The sequence below is a fragment of the Schistocerca piceifrons genome, unplaced genomic scaffold (genome assembly GCF_021461385.2).
Source record: "Schistocerca piceifrons isolate TAMUIC-IGC-003096 unplaced genomic scaffold, iqSchPice1.1 HiC_scaffold_1684, whole genome shotgun sequence".
Classification (NCBI taxonomy): Eukaryota; Metazoa; Arthropoda; class Insecta; order Orthoptera; family Acrididae; genus Schistocerca; species Schistocerca piceifrons.
Genome location: NW_025727550.1, coordinates 200,592 through 210,227, shown reverse-complemented (window position 1 = coordinate 210,227; position 9,636 = coordinate 200,592). Strand labels below are relative to the sequence as shown.

Genomic DNA, 9,636 nt, shown 5'->3' with positions numbered 1-9,636 from the left:
AATCCTGAGCATCTCGCAGCTGCATCTCGAGACGATCGTGGTAAATATCGCTTCGTGCAAGCGTCAGCGTAGCGTCAGTCGAGCAAAGTCGAGACAAGTCAAGCTGAGAGATGTCACACAGTTAATTAATCGGTACGCGACGCAGACAACGCTTTTCCAAGTGTCCCATGTCACGCACCGCAGAGGGCGAACACCTCCACGCAGCAGAGTGGCGCAGTGGAAGCGTGCTGGGCCCATAACCCAGAGGTCCGTGGATCGAAACCACGCTCTGCTAAAATTATTCTTTTTCTTGGGTGCTTCGAGCTCGTTCACTAAGCCTCGGGTGCGATGATTCAGCGTCAACAGCAAACCCTGTAAGTTCTGAAACGACGACGACGTGGTGTGAAGAATACGAGAAACACTTCCTAAGACGCAGACTTTCTTACGATTCTGCAGCAACTACATTTCTCGATCACAACGTTAATGTCCTTTCGGGCCACACGTGCAACTTTTGCGATATAAAAATCGCACCTCCCCGGCGGGGAATCGAACCCCGGTCTCCCGCGTGACAGGCGGGGATACTAACCACTATACTACCGAGGAATACGCAATCGGTACCTACAATGCACGCTCACTTATGATTCTCAAGTAGGTGATACATCTCAAATCTAGCGTCCCGATGCTTTCAGAGTCAGCTGCTACGAAATAAAAGTATGCCCCAGGTGAGGCTCGAACTCACAACCCCGGCATTGCTCACGGCTACTGCCTTATAAGTACCGTGCGCTAACCAATTGCGCCACTGGGGCTACAGCAGGGTGCTTTCAGTTAGCGGTATTCGCTTTGCTGCCAACCTGTTGTGGCTACAGATCCATCATACGACCGTCACCTGCGGCCATACTGCGACTTTAGCACCCGTCTACGGATGCTTCATACGATTCTTGTTTCATATGCTACACTTACAAGCATATCAGCCGCTTGTCATCACCGAAAAATTGCAGAAAACGCGCGCCTTGCCGTCTGCTACCTGTCCAACGGCGAGGGCAGATGTGTGGCAAGCTCTAAGCTATGCAGGCGCACCATGGCCGAGCAGCTAGAGGGGAGATGCCTTCCTTGGCAGCTCCCTGCAGAGTGCGGAAGACCGGAGTGGCCGCGCCGCCGTTGTCAGTGGACGACACGCAGTTGACGAGCCACCGAGAACGCGTTGCTCCGCGATGTGTAGCAGCCTCTTATTACGAAACGCGAACAGTGGCCCTGTGGCGCAACGGATAACGCGTCTGACTACGGATCAGAAGATTCCAGGTTCGAATCCTGGCAGGGTCGGCATTTTGTTAGTTGCGGGCGCGTAGCTAGGCAGTGCGTTCGAATGTTTCCACCTGCGTGCAGTGCAATGTCAATCCTGAGCATCTCGCAGCTGCATCTCGAGACGATCGTGGTAAATATCGCTTCGTGCAAGCGTCAGCGTAGCGTCAGTCGAGCAAAGTCGAGACAAGTCAAGCTGAGAGATGTCACACAGTTAATTAATCGGTACGCGACGCAGACAACGCTTTTCCAAGTGTCCCATGTCACGCACCGCAGAGGGCGAACACCTCCACGCAGCAGAGTGGCGCAGTGGAAGCGTGCTGGGCCCATAACCCAGAGGTCCGTGGATCGAAACCACGCTCTGCTAAAATTATTCTTTTTCTTGGGTGCTTCGAGCTCGTTCACTAAGCCTCGGGTGCGATGATTCAGCGTCAACAGCAAACCCTGTAAGTTCTGAAACGACGACGACGTGGTGTGAAGAATACGAGAAACACTTCCTAAGACGCAGACTTTCTTACGATTCTGCAGCAACTACATTTCTCGATCACAACGTTAATGTCCTTTCGGGCCACACGTGCAACTTTTGCGATATAAAAGTCGCACCTCCCCAGCGGGGAATCGAACCCCGGTCTCCCGCGTGACAGGCGGGGATACTAACCACTATACTACCGAGGAATACGCAATCGGTACCTACAATGCACGCTCACTTATGATTCTCAAGTAGGTGATACATCTCAAATCTAGCGTCCCGATGCTTTCAGAGTCAGCTGCTACGAAATAAAAGTATGCCCCAGGTGAGGCTCGAACTCACAACCCCGGCATTGCTCACGGCTACTGCCTTATAAGTACCGTGCGCTAACCAATTGCGCCACTGGGGCTACAGCAGGGTGCTTTCAGTTAGCGGTATTCGCTTTGCTGCCAACCTGTTGTGGCAACAGACCCTCATACGACCGTCACCTGCGGCCATACTGCGACTTTAGCACCTGTCTACGGATGCTTCATACGATTCTTGTTTCATATGCTACACTTACAAGCATATCAGCCGCTTGTCATCACCGAAAAATTGCAGAAAACGCGCGCCTTGCCATCTGCTACCTGTCCAACGGCGAGGGCAGATGTGTGGCAAGCTCTAAGCTATGCAGGCGCAACATGGCCGAGCAGCTAGAGGGGAGATGCCTTCCTTGGCAGCTCCCTGCAGAGTGCGGAAGACCGGAGTGGCCGCGCCGCCGTTGTCAGTGGACGACACGCAGTTGACGAGCCACCGAGAACGCGTTGCTCCGCGATGTGTAGCAGCCTCTTATTACGAAACGCGAACAGTGGCCCTGTGGCGCAACGGATAACGCGTCTGACTACGGATCAGAAGATTCCAGGTTCGAATCCTGGCAGGGTCGGCATTTTGTTAGTTGCGGGCGCGTAGCTAGGCAGTGCGTTCGAATGTTTCCACCTGCGTGCAGTGCAATGTCAATCCTGAGCATCTCGCAGCTGCATCTCGAGACGATCGTGGTAAATATCGCTTCGTGCAAGCGTCAGCGTAGCGTCAGTCGAGCAAAGTCGAGACAAGTCAAGCTGAGAGATGTCACACAGTTAATTAATCGGTACGCGACGCAGACAACGCTTTTCCAAGTGTCCCATGTCACGCACCGCAGAGGGCGAACACCTCCACGCAGCAGAGTGGCGCAGTGGAAGCGTGCTGGGCCCATAACCCAGAGGTCCGTGGATCGAAACCACGCTCTGCTAAAATTATTCTTTTTCTTGGGTGCTTCGAGCTCGTTCACTAAGCCTCGGGTGCGATGATTCAGCGTCAACAGCAAACCCTGTAAGTTCTGAAACGACGACGACGTGGTGTGAAGAATACGAGAAACACTTCCTAAGACGCAGACTTTCTTACGATTCTGCAGCAACTACATTTCTCGATCACAACGTTAATGTCCTTTCGGGCCACACGTGCAACTTTTGCGATATAAAAATCGCACCTCCCCGGCGGGGAATCGAACCCGGGTCTCCCGCGTGACAGGCGGGGATACTAACCACTATACTACCGAGGAATACGCAATCGGTACCTACAATGCACGCTCACTTATGATTCTCAAGTAGGTGATACATCTCAAATCTAGCGTCCCGATGCTTTCAGAGTCAGCTGCTACGAAATAAAAGTATGCCCCAGGTGAGGCTCGAGCTCACAACCCCGGCATTGCTCACGGCTACTGCCTTATAAGTACCGTGCGCTAACCAATTGCGCCACTGGGGCTACAGCAGGGTGCTTTCAGTTAGCGGTATTCGCTTTGCTGCCAACCTGTTGTGGCTACAGATCCATCATACGACCGTCACCTGCGGCCATACTGCGACTTTAGCACCCGTCTACGGATGCTTCATACGATTCTTGTTTCATATGCTACACTTACAAGCATATCAGCCGCTTGTCATCACCGAAAAATTGCAGAAAACGCGCGCCTTGCCGTCTGCTACCTGTCCAACGGCGAGGGCAGATGTGTGGCAAGCTCTAAGCTATGCAGGCGCACCATGGCCGAGCAGCTAGAGGGGAGATGCCTTCCTTGGCAGCTCCCTGCAGAGTGCGGAAGACCGGAGTGGCCGCGCCGCCGTTGTCAGTGGACGACACGCAGTTGACGAGCCACCGAGAACGCGTTGCTCCGCGATGTGTAGCAGCCTCTTATTACGAAACGCGAACAGTGGCCCTGTGGCGCAACGGATAACGCGTCTGACTACGGATCAGAAGATTCCAGGTTCGAATCCTGGCAGGGTCGGCATTTTGTTAGTTGCGGGCGCGTAGCTAGGCAGTGCGTTCGAATGTTTCCACCTGCGTGCAGTGCAATGTCAATCCTGAGCATCTCGCAGCTGCATCTCGAGACGATCGTGGTAAATATCGCTTCGTGCAAGCGTCAGCGTAGCGTCAGTCGAGCAAAGTCGAGACAAGTCAAGCTGAGAGATGTCACACAGTTAATTAATCGGTACGCGACGCAGACAACGCTTTTCCAAGTGTCCCATGTCACGCACCGCAGAGGGCGAACACCTCCACGCAGCAGAGTGGCGCAGTGGAAGCGTGCTGGGCCCATAACCCAGAGGTCCGTGGATCGAAACCACGCTCTGCTAAAATTATTCTTTTTCTTGGGTGCTTCGAGCTCGTTCACTAAGCCTCGGGTGCGATGATTCAGCGTCAACAGCAAACCCTGTAAGTTCTGAAACGACGACGACGTGGTGTGAAGAATACGAGAAACACTTCCTAAGACGCAGACTTTCTTACGATTCTGCAGCAACTACATTTCTCGATCACAACGTTAATGTCCTTTCGGGCCACACGTGCAACTTTTGCGATATAAAAATCGCACCTCCCCGGCGGGGAATCGAACCCCGGTCTCCCGCGTGACAGGCGGGGATACTAACCACTATACTACCGAGGAATACGCAACCGGTACCTACAATGCACGCTCACTTATGATTCTCAAGTAGGTGATACATCTCAAATCTAGCGTCCCGATGCTTTCAGAGTCAGCTGCTACGAAATAAAAGTATGCCCCAGGTGAGGCTCGAACTCACAACCCCGGCATTGCTCACGGCTACTGCCTTATAAGTACCGTGCGCTAACCAATTGCGCCACTGGGGCTACAGCAGGGTGCTTTCAGTTAGCGGTATTCGCTTTGCTGCCAACCTGTTGTGGCTACAGATCCATCATACGACCGTCACCTGCGGCCATACTGCGACTTTAGCACCCGTCTACGGATGCTTCATACGATTCTTGTTTCATATGCTACACTTACAAGCATATCAGCCGCTTGTCATCACCGAAAAATTGCAGAAAACGCGCGCCTTGCCGTCTGCTACCTGTCCAACGGCGAGGGCAGATGTGTGGCATGCTCTAAGCTATGCAGGCGCACCATGGCCGAGCAGCTAGAGGGGAGATGCCTTCCTTGGCAGCTCCCTGCAGAGTGCGGAAGACCGGAGTGGCCGCGCCGCCGTTGTCAGTGGACGACACGCAGTTGACGAGCCACCGAGAACGCGTTGCTCCGCGATGTGTAGCAGCCTCTTATTACGAAACGCGAACAGTGGCCCTGTGGCGCAACGGATAACGCGTCTGACTACGGATCAGAAGATTCCAGGTTCGAATCCTGGCAGGGTCGGCATTTTGTTAGTTGCGGGCGCGTAGCTAGGCAGTGCGTTCGAATGTTTCCACCTGCGTGCAGTGCAATGTCAATCCTGAGCATCTCGCAGCTGCATCTCGAGACGATCGTGGTAAATATCGCTTCGTGCAAGCGTCAGCGTAGCGTCAGTCGAGCAAAGTCGAGACAAGTCAAGCTGAGAGATGTCACACAGTTAATTAATCGGTACGCGACGCAGACAACGCTTTTCCAAGTGTCCCATGTCACGCACCGCAGAGGGCGAACACCTCCACGCAGCAGAGTGGCGCAGTGGAAGCGTGCTGGGCCCATAACCCAGAGGTCCGTGGATCGAAACCACGCTCTGCTAAAATTATTCTTTTTCTTGGGTGCTTCGAGCTCGTTCACTAAGCCTCGGGTGCGATGATTCAGCGTCAACAGCAAACCCTGTAAGTTCTGAAACGACGACGACGTGGTGTGAAGAATACGAGAAACACTTCCTAAGACGCAGACTTTCTTACGATTCTGCAGCAACTACATTTCTCGATCACAACGTTAATGTCCTTTCGGGCCACACGTGCAACTTTTGCGATATAAAAATCGCACCTCCCCGGCGGGGAATCGAACCCCGGTCTCCCGCGTGACAGGCGGGGATACTAACCACTATACTACCGAGGAATACGCAATCGGTACCTACAATGCACGCTCACTTATGATTCTCAAGTAGGTGATACATCTCAAATCTAGCGTCCCGATGCTTTCAGAGTCAGCTGCTACGAAATAAAAGTATGCCCCAGGTGAGGCTCGAACTCACAACCCCGGCATTGCTCACGGCTACTGCCTTATAAGTACCGTGCGCTAACCAATTGCGCCACTGGGGCTACAGCAGGGTGCTTTCAGTTAGCGGTATTCGCTTTGCTGCCAACCTGTTGTGGCTACAGATCCATCATACGACCGTCACCTGCGGCCATACTGCGACTTTAGCACCCGTCTACGGATGCTTCATACGATTCTTGTTTCATATGCTACACTTACAAGCATATCAGCCGCTTGTCATCACCGAAAAATTGCAGAAAACGCGCGCCTTGCCGTCTGCTACCTGTCCAACGGCGAGGGCAGATGTGTGGCATGCTCTAAGCTATGCAGGCGCACCATGGCCGAGCAGCTAGAGGGGAGATGCCTTCCTTGGCAGCTCCCTGCAGAGTGCGGAAGACCGGAGTGGCCGCGCCGCCGTTGTCAGTGGACGACACGCAGTTGACGAGCCACCGAGAACGCGTTGCTCTGCGATGTGTAGCAGCCTCTTATTACGAAACGCGAACAGTGGCCCTGTGGCGCAACGGATAACGCGTCTGACTACGGATCAGAAGATTCCAGGTTCGAATCCTGGCGGGGTCGGCATTTTGTTACTTGCGGGCGCGTAGCTAGGCAGTGCGTTCGAATGTTTCCACCTGCGTGCAGTGCAATGTCAATCCTGAGCATCTCGCAGCTGCATCTCGAGACGATCGTGGTAAATATCGCTTCGTGCAAGCGTCAGCGTAGCGTCAGTCGAGCAAAGTCGAGACAAGTCAAGCTGAGAGATGTCACACAGTTAATTAATCGGTACGCGACGCAGACAACGCTTTTCCAAGTGTCCCATGTCACGCACCGCAGAGGGCGAACACCTCCACGCAGCAGAGTGGCGCAGTGGAAGCGTGCTGGGCCCATAACCCAGAGGTCCGTGGATCGAAACCACGCTCTGCTAAAATTATTCTTTTTCTTGGGTGCTTCGAGCTCGTTCACTAAGCCTCGGGTGCGATGATTCAGCGTCAACAGCAAACCCTGTAAGTTCTGAAACGACGACGACGTGGTGTGAAGAATACGAGAAACACTTCCTAAGACGCAGACTTTCTTACGATTCTGCAGCAACTACATTTCTCGATCACAACGTTAATGTCCTTTCGGGCCACACGTGCAACTTTTGCGATATAAAAATCGCACCTCCCCGGCGGGGAATCGAACCCCGGTCTCCCGCGTGACAGGCGGGGATACTAACCACTATACTACCGAGGAATACGCAACCGGTACCTACAATGCACGCTCACTTATGATTCTCAAGTAGGTGATACATCTCAAATCTAGCGTCCCGATGCTTTCAGAGTCAGCTGCTACGAAATAAAAGTATGCCCCAGGTGAGGCTCGAACTCACAACCCCGGCATTGCTCACGGCTACTGCCTTATAAGTACCGTGCGCTAACCAATTGCGCCACTGGGGCTACAGCAGGGTGCTTTCAGTTAGCGGTATTCGCTTTGCTGCCAACCTGTTGTGGCTACAGATCCATCATACGACCGTCACCTGCGGCCATACTGCGACTTTAGCACCCGTCTACGGATGCTTCATACGATTCTTGTTTCATATGCTACACTTACAAGCATATCAGCCGCTTGTCATCACCGAAAAATTGCAGAAAACGCGCGCCTTGCCGTCTGCTACCTGTCCAACGGCGAGGGCAGATGTGTGGCAAGCTCTAAGCTATGCAGGCGCACCATGGCCGAGCACTTAGAGGGGAGATGCCTTCCTTGGCAGCTCCCTGCAGAGTGCGGAAGACCGGAGTGGCCGCGCCGCCGTTGTCAGTGGACGACACGCAGTTGACGAGCCACCGAGAACGCGTTGCTCCGCGGTGTGTAGCAGCCTCTTATTACGAAACGCGAACAGTGGCCCTGTGGCGCAACGGATAACGCGTCTGACTACGGATCAGAAGATTCCAGGTTCGAATCCTGGCAGGGTCGGCATTTTGTTAGTTGCGGGCGCGTAGCTAGGCAGTGCGTTCGAATGTTTCCACCTGCGTGCAGTGCAATGTCAATCCTGAGCATCTCGCAGCTGCATCTCGAGACGATCGTGGTAAATATCGCTTCGTGCAAGCGTCAGCGTAGCGTCAGTCGAGCAAAGTCGAGACAAGTCAAGCTGAGAGATGTCACACAGTTAATTAATCGGTACGCGACGCAGACAACGCTTTTCCAAGTGTCCCATGTCACGCACCGCAGAGGGCGAACACCTCCACGCAGCAGAGTGGCGCAGTGGAAGCGTGCTGGGCCCATAACCCAGAGGTCCGTGGATCGAAACCACGCTCTGCTAAAATTATTCTTTTTCTTGGGTGCTTCGAGCTCGTTCACTAAGCCTCGGGTGCGATGATTCAGCGTCAACAGCAAACCCTGTAAGTTCTGAAACGACGACGACGTGGTGTGAAGAATACGAGAAACACTTCCTAAGACGCAGACTTTCTTACGATTCTGCAGCAACTACATTTCTCGATCACAACGTTAATGTCCTTTCGGGCCACACGTGCAACTTTTGCGATATAAAAATCGCACCTCCCCGGCGGGGAATCGAACCCCGGTCTCCCGCGTGACAGGCGGGGATACTAACCACTATACTACCGAGGAATACGCAATCGGTACCTACAATGCACGCTCACTTATGATTCTCAAGTAGGTGATACATCTCAAATCTAGCGTCCCGATGCTTTCAGAGTCAGCTGCTACGAAATAAAAGTATGCCCCAGGTGAGGCTCGAGCTCACAACCCCGGCATTGCTCACGGCTACTGCCTTATAAGTACCGTGCGCTAACCAATTGCGCCACTGGGGCTACAGCAGGGTGCTTTCAGTTAGCGGTATTCGCTTTGCTGCCAACCTGTTGTGGCTACAGATCCATCATACGACCGTCACCTGCGGCCATACTGCGACTTTAGCACCCGTCTACGGATGCTTCATACGATTCTTGTTTCATATGCTACACTTACAAGCATATCAGCCGCTTGTCATCACCGAAAAATTGCAGAAAACGCGCGCCTTGCCGTCTGCTACCTGTCCAACGGCGAGGGCAGATGTGTGGCAAGCTCTAAGCTATGCAGGCGCACCATGGCCGAGCAGCTAGAGGGGAGATGCCTTCCTTGGCAGCTCCCTGCAGAGTGCGGAAGACCGGAGTGGCCGCGCCGCCGTTGTCAGTGGACGACACGCAGTTGACGAGCCACCGAGAACGCGTTGCTCCGCGATGTGTAGCAGCCTCTTATTACGAAACGCGAACAGTGGCCCTGTGGCGCAACGGATAACGCGTCTGACTACGGATCAGAAGATTCCAGGTTCGAATCCTGGCAGGGTCGGCATTTTGTTAGTTGCGGGCGCGTAGCTAGGCAGTGCGTTCGAATGTTTCCACCTGCGTGCAGTGCAATGTCAATCCTGAGCATCTCGCAGCTGCATCTCGAGACGATCGTG

At 53.6% G+C, this 9,636-nt stretch overlaps 28 non-coding genes across 28 annotated transcripts; 14 read left to right on the top strand and 14 right to left on the bottom strand.

Annotated features, from left to right (window-relative positions):
• The first annotated feature begins 202 nt into the window (after positions 1–202).
• Trnam-cau lies at positions 203–274 on the top strand. The gene has a single exon. It is a non-coding gene; the product is annotated as a tRNA-Met (tRNA).
• A 236-nt stretch (positions 275–510) lies between these two features.
• Trnad-guc lies at positions 511–582 on the bottom strand. Its single transcript has one exon. It is a non-coding gene; the product is annotated as a tRNA-Asp (tRNA).
• A 111-nt stretch (positions 583–693) lies between these two features.
• Positions 694–785, bottom strand: Trnai-uau. The gene is given in 2 exon segments: positions 694–729; positions 748–785. It is a non-coding gene; the product is annotated as a tRNA-Ile (tRNA).
• A 441-nt stretch (positions 786–1,226) lies between these two features.
• On the top strand, positions 1,227–1,299 carry Trnar-acg. The gene has a single exon. It is a non-coding gene; the product is annotated as a tRNA-Arg (tRNA).
• Positions 1,300–1,573: 274 nt separating this feature from the next.
• On the top strand, positions 1,574–1,645 carry Trnam-cau. Its single transcript has one exon. It is a non-coding gene; the product is annotated as a tRNA-Met (tRNA).
• Positions 1,646–1,881: 236 nt separating this feature from the next.
• On the bottom strand, positions 1,882–1,953 carry Trnad-guc. The gene has a single exon. It is a non-coding gene; the product is annotated as a tRNA-Asp (tRNA).
• A 111-nt stretch (positions 1,954–2,064) lies between these two features.
• Trnai-uau lies at positions 2,065–2,156 on the bottom strand. The gene is given in 2 exon segments: positions 2,065–2,100; positions 2,119–2,156. It is a non-coding gene; the product is annotated as a tRNA-Ile (tRNA).
• Positions 2,157–2,596: 440 nt separating this feature from the next.
• Positions 2,597–2,669, top strand: Trnar-acg. Its single transcript has one exon. It is a non-coding gene; the product is annotated as a tRNA-Arg (tRNA).
• A 274-nt stretch (positions 2,670–2,943) lies between these two features.
• Trnam-cau lies at positions 2,944–3,015 on the top strand. Its single transcript has one exon. It is a non-coding gene; the product is annotated as a tRNA-Met (tRNA).
• Positions 3,016–3,251: 236 nt separating this feature from the next.
• On the bottom strand, positions 3,252–3,323 carry Trnad-guc. Its single transcript has one exon. It is a non-coding gene; the product is annotated as a tRNA-Asp (tRNA).
• A 111-nt stretch (positions 3,324–3,434) lies between these two features.
• On the bottom strand, positions 3,435–3,526 carry Trnai-uau. The gene is given in 2 exon segments: positions 3,435–3,470; positions 3,489–3,526. It is a non-coding gene; the product is annotated as a tRNA-Ile (tRNA).
• Positions 3,527–3,967: 441 nt separating this feature from the next.
• On the top strand, positions 3,968–4,040 carry Trnar-acg. The gene has a single exon. It is a non-coding gene; the product is annotated as a tRNA-Arg (tRNA).
• A 274-nt stretch (positions 4,041–4,314) lies between these two features.
• Trnam-cau lies at positions 4,315–4,386 on the top strand. The gene has a single exon. It is a non-coding gene; the product is annotated as a tRNA-Met (tRNA).
• Positions 4,387–4,622: 236 nt separating this feature from the next.
• Trnad-guc lies at positions 4,623–4,694 on the bottom strand. Its single transcript has one exon. It is a non-coding gene; the product is annotated as a tRNA-Asp (tRNA).
• Positions 4,695–4,805: 111 nt separating this feature from the next.
• On the bottom strand, positions 4,806–4,897 carry Trnai-uau. The gene is given in 2 exon segments: positions 4,806–4,841; positions 4,860–4,897. It is a non-coding gene; the product is annotated as a tRNA-Ile (tRNA).
• A 441-nt stretch (positions 4,898–5,338) lies between these two features.
• On the top strand, positions 5,339–5,411 carry Trnar-acg. Its single transcript has one exon. It is a non-coding gene; the product is annotated as a tRNA-Arg (tRNA).
• A 274-nt stretch (positions 5,412–5,685) lies between these two features.
• Positions 5,686–5,757, top strand: Trnam-cau. Its single transcript has one exon. It is a non-coding gene; the product is annotated as a tRNA-Met (tRNA).
• Positions 5,758–5,993: 236 nt separating this feature from the next.
• On the bottom strand, positions 5,994–6,065 carry Trnad-guc. Its single transcript has one exon. It is a non-coding gene; the product is annotated as a tRNA-Asp (tRNA).
• Positions 6,066–6,176: 111 nt separating this feature from the next.
• Trnai-uau lies at positions 6,177–6,268 on the bottom strand. Its single transcript is given in 2 exon segments — positions 6,177–6,212; positions 6,231–6,268. It is a non-coding gene; the product is annotated as a tRNA-Ile (tRNA).
• A 441-nt stretch (positions 6,269–6,709) lies between these two features.
• Positions 6,710–6,782, top strand: Trnar-acg. Its single transcript has one exon. It is a non-coding gene; the product is annotated as a tRNA-Arg (tRNA).
• A 274-nt stretch (positions 6,783–7,056) lies between these two features.
• On the top strand, positions 7,057–7,128 carry Trnam-cau. Its single transcript has one exon. It is a non-coding gene; the product is annotated as a tRNA-Met (tRNA).
• A 236-nt stretch (positions 7,129–7,364) lies between these two features.
• Positions 7,365–7,436, bottom strand: Trnad-guc. Its single transcript has one exon. It is a non-coding gene; the product is annotated as a tRNA-Asp (tRNA).
• A 111-nt stretch (positions 7,437–7,547) lies between these two features.
• Positions 7,548–7,639, bottom strand: Trnai-uau. Its single transcript is given in 2 exon segments — positions 7,548–7,583; positions 7,602–7,639. It is a non-coding gene; the product is annotated as a tRNA-Ile (tRNA).
• A 441-nt stretch (positions 7,640–8,080) lies between these two features.
• On the top strand, positions 8,081–8,153 carry Trnar-acg. Its single transcript has one exon. It is a non-coding gene; the product is annotated as a tRNA-Arg (tRNA).
• A 274-nt stretch (positions 8,154–8,427) lies between these two features.
• Trnam-cau lies at positions 8,428–8,499 on the top strand. The gene has a single exon. It is a non-coding gene; the product is annotated as a tRNA-Met (tRNA).
• Positions 8,500–8,735: 236 nt separating this feature from the next.
• Trnad-guc lies at positions 8,736–8,807 on the bottom strand. The gene has a single exon. It is a non-coding gene; the product is annotated as a tRNA-Asp (tRNA).
• Positions 8,808–8,918: 111 nt separating this feature from the next.
• On the bottom strand, positions 8,919–9,010 carry Trnai-uau. The gene is given in 2 exon segments: positions 8,919–8,954; positions 8,973–9,010. It is a non-coding gene; the product is annotated as a tRNA-Ile (tRNA).
• A 441-nt stretch (positions 9,011–9,451) lies between these two features.
• Positions 9,452–9,524, top strand: Trnar-acg. Its single transcript has one exon. It is a non-coding gene; the product is annotated as a tRNA-Arg (tRNA).
• Positions 9,525–9,636: the final 112 nt, after the last annotated feature.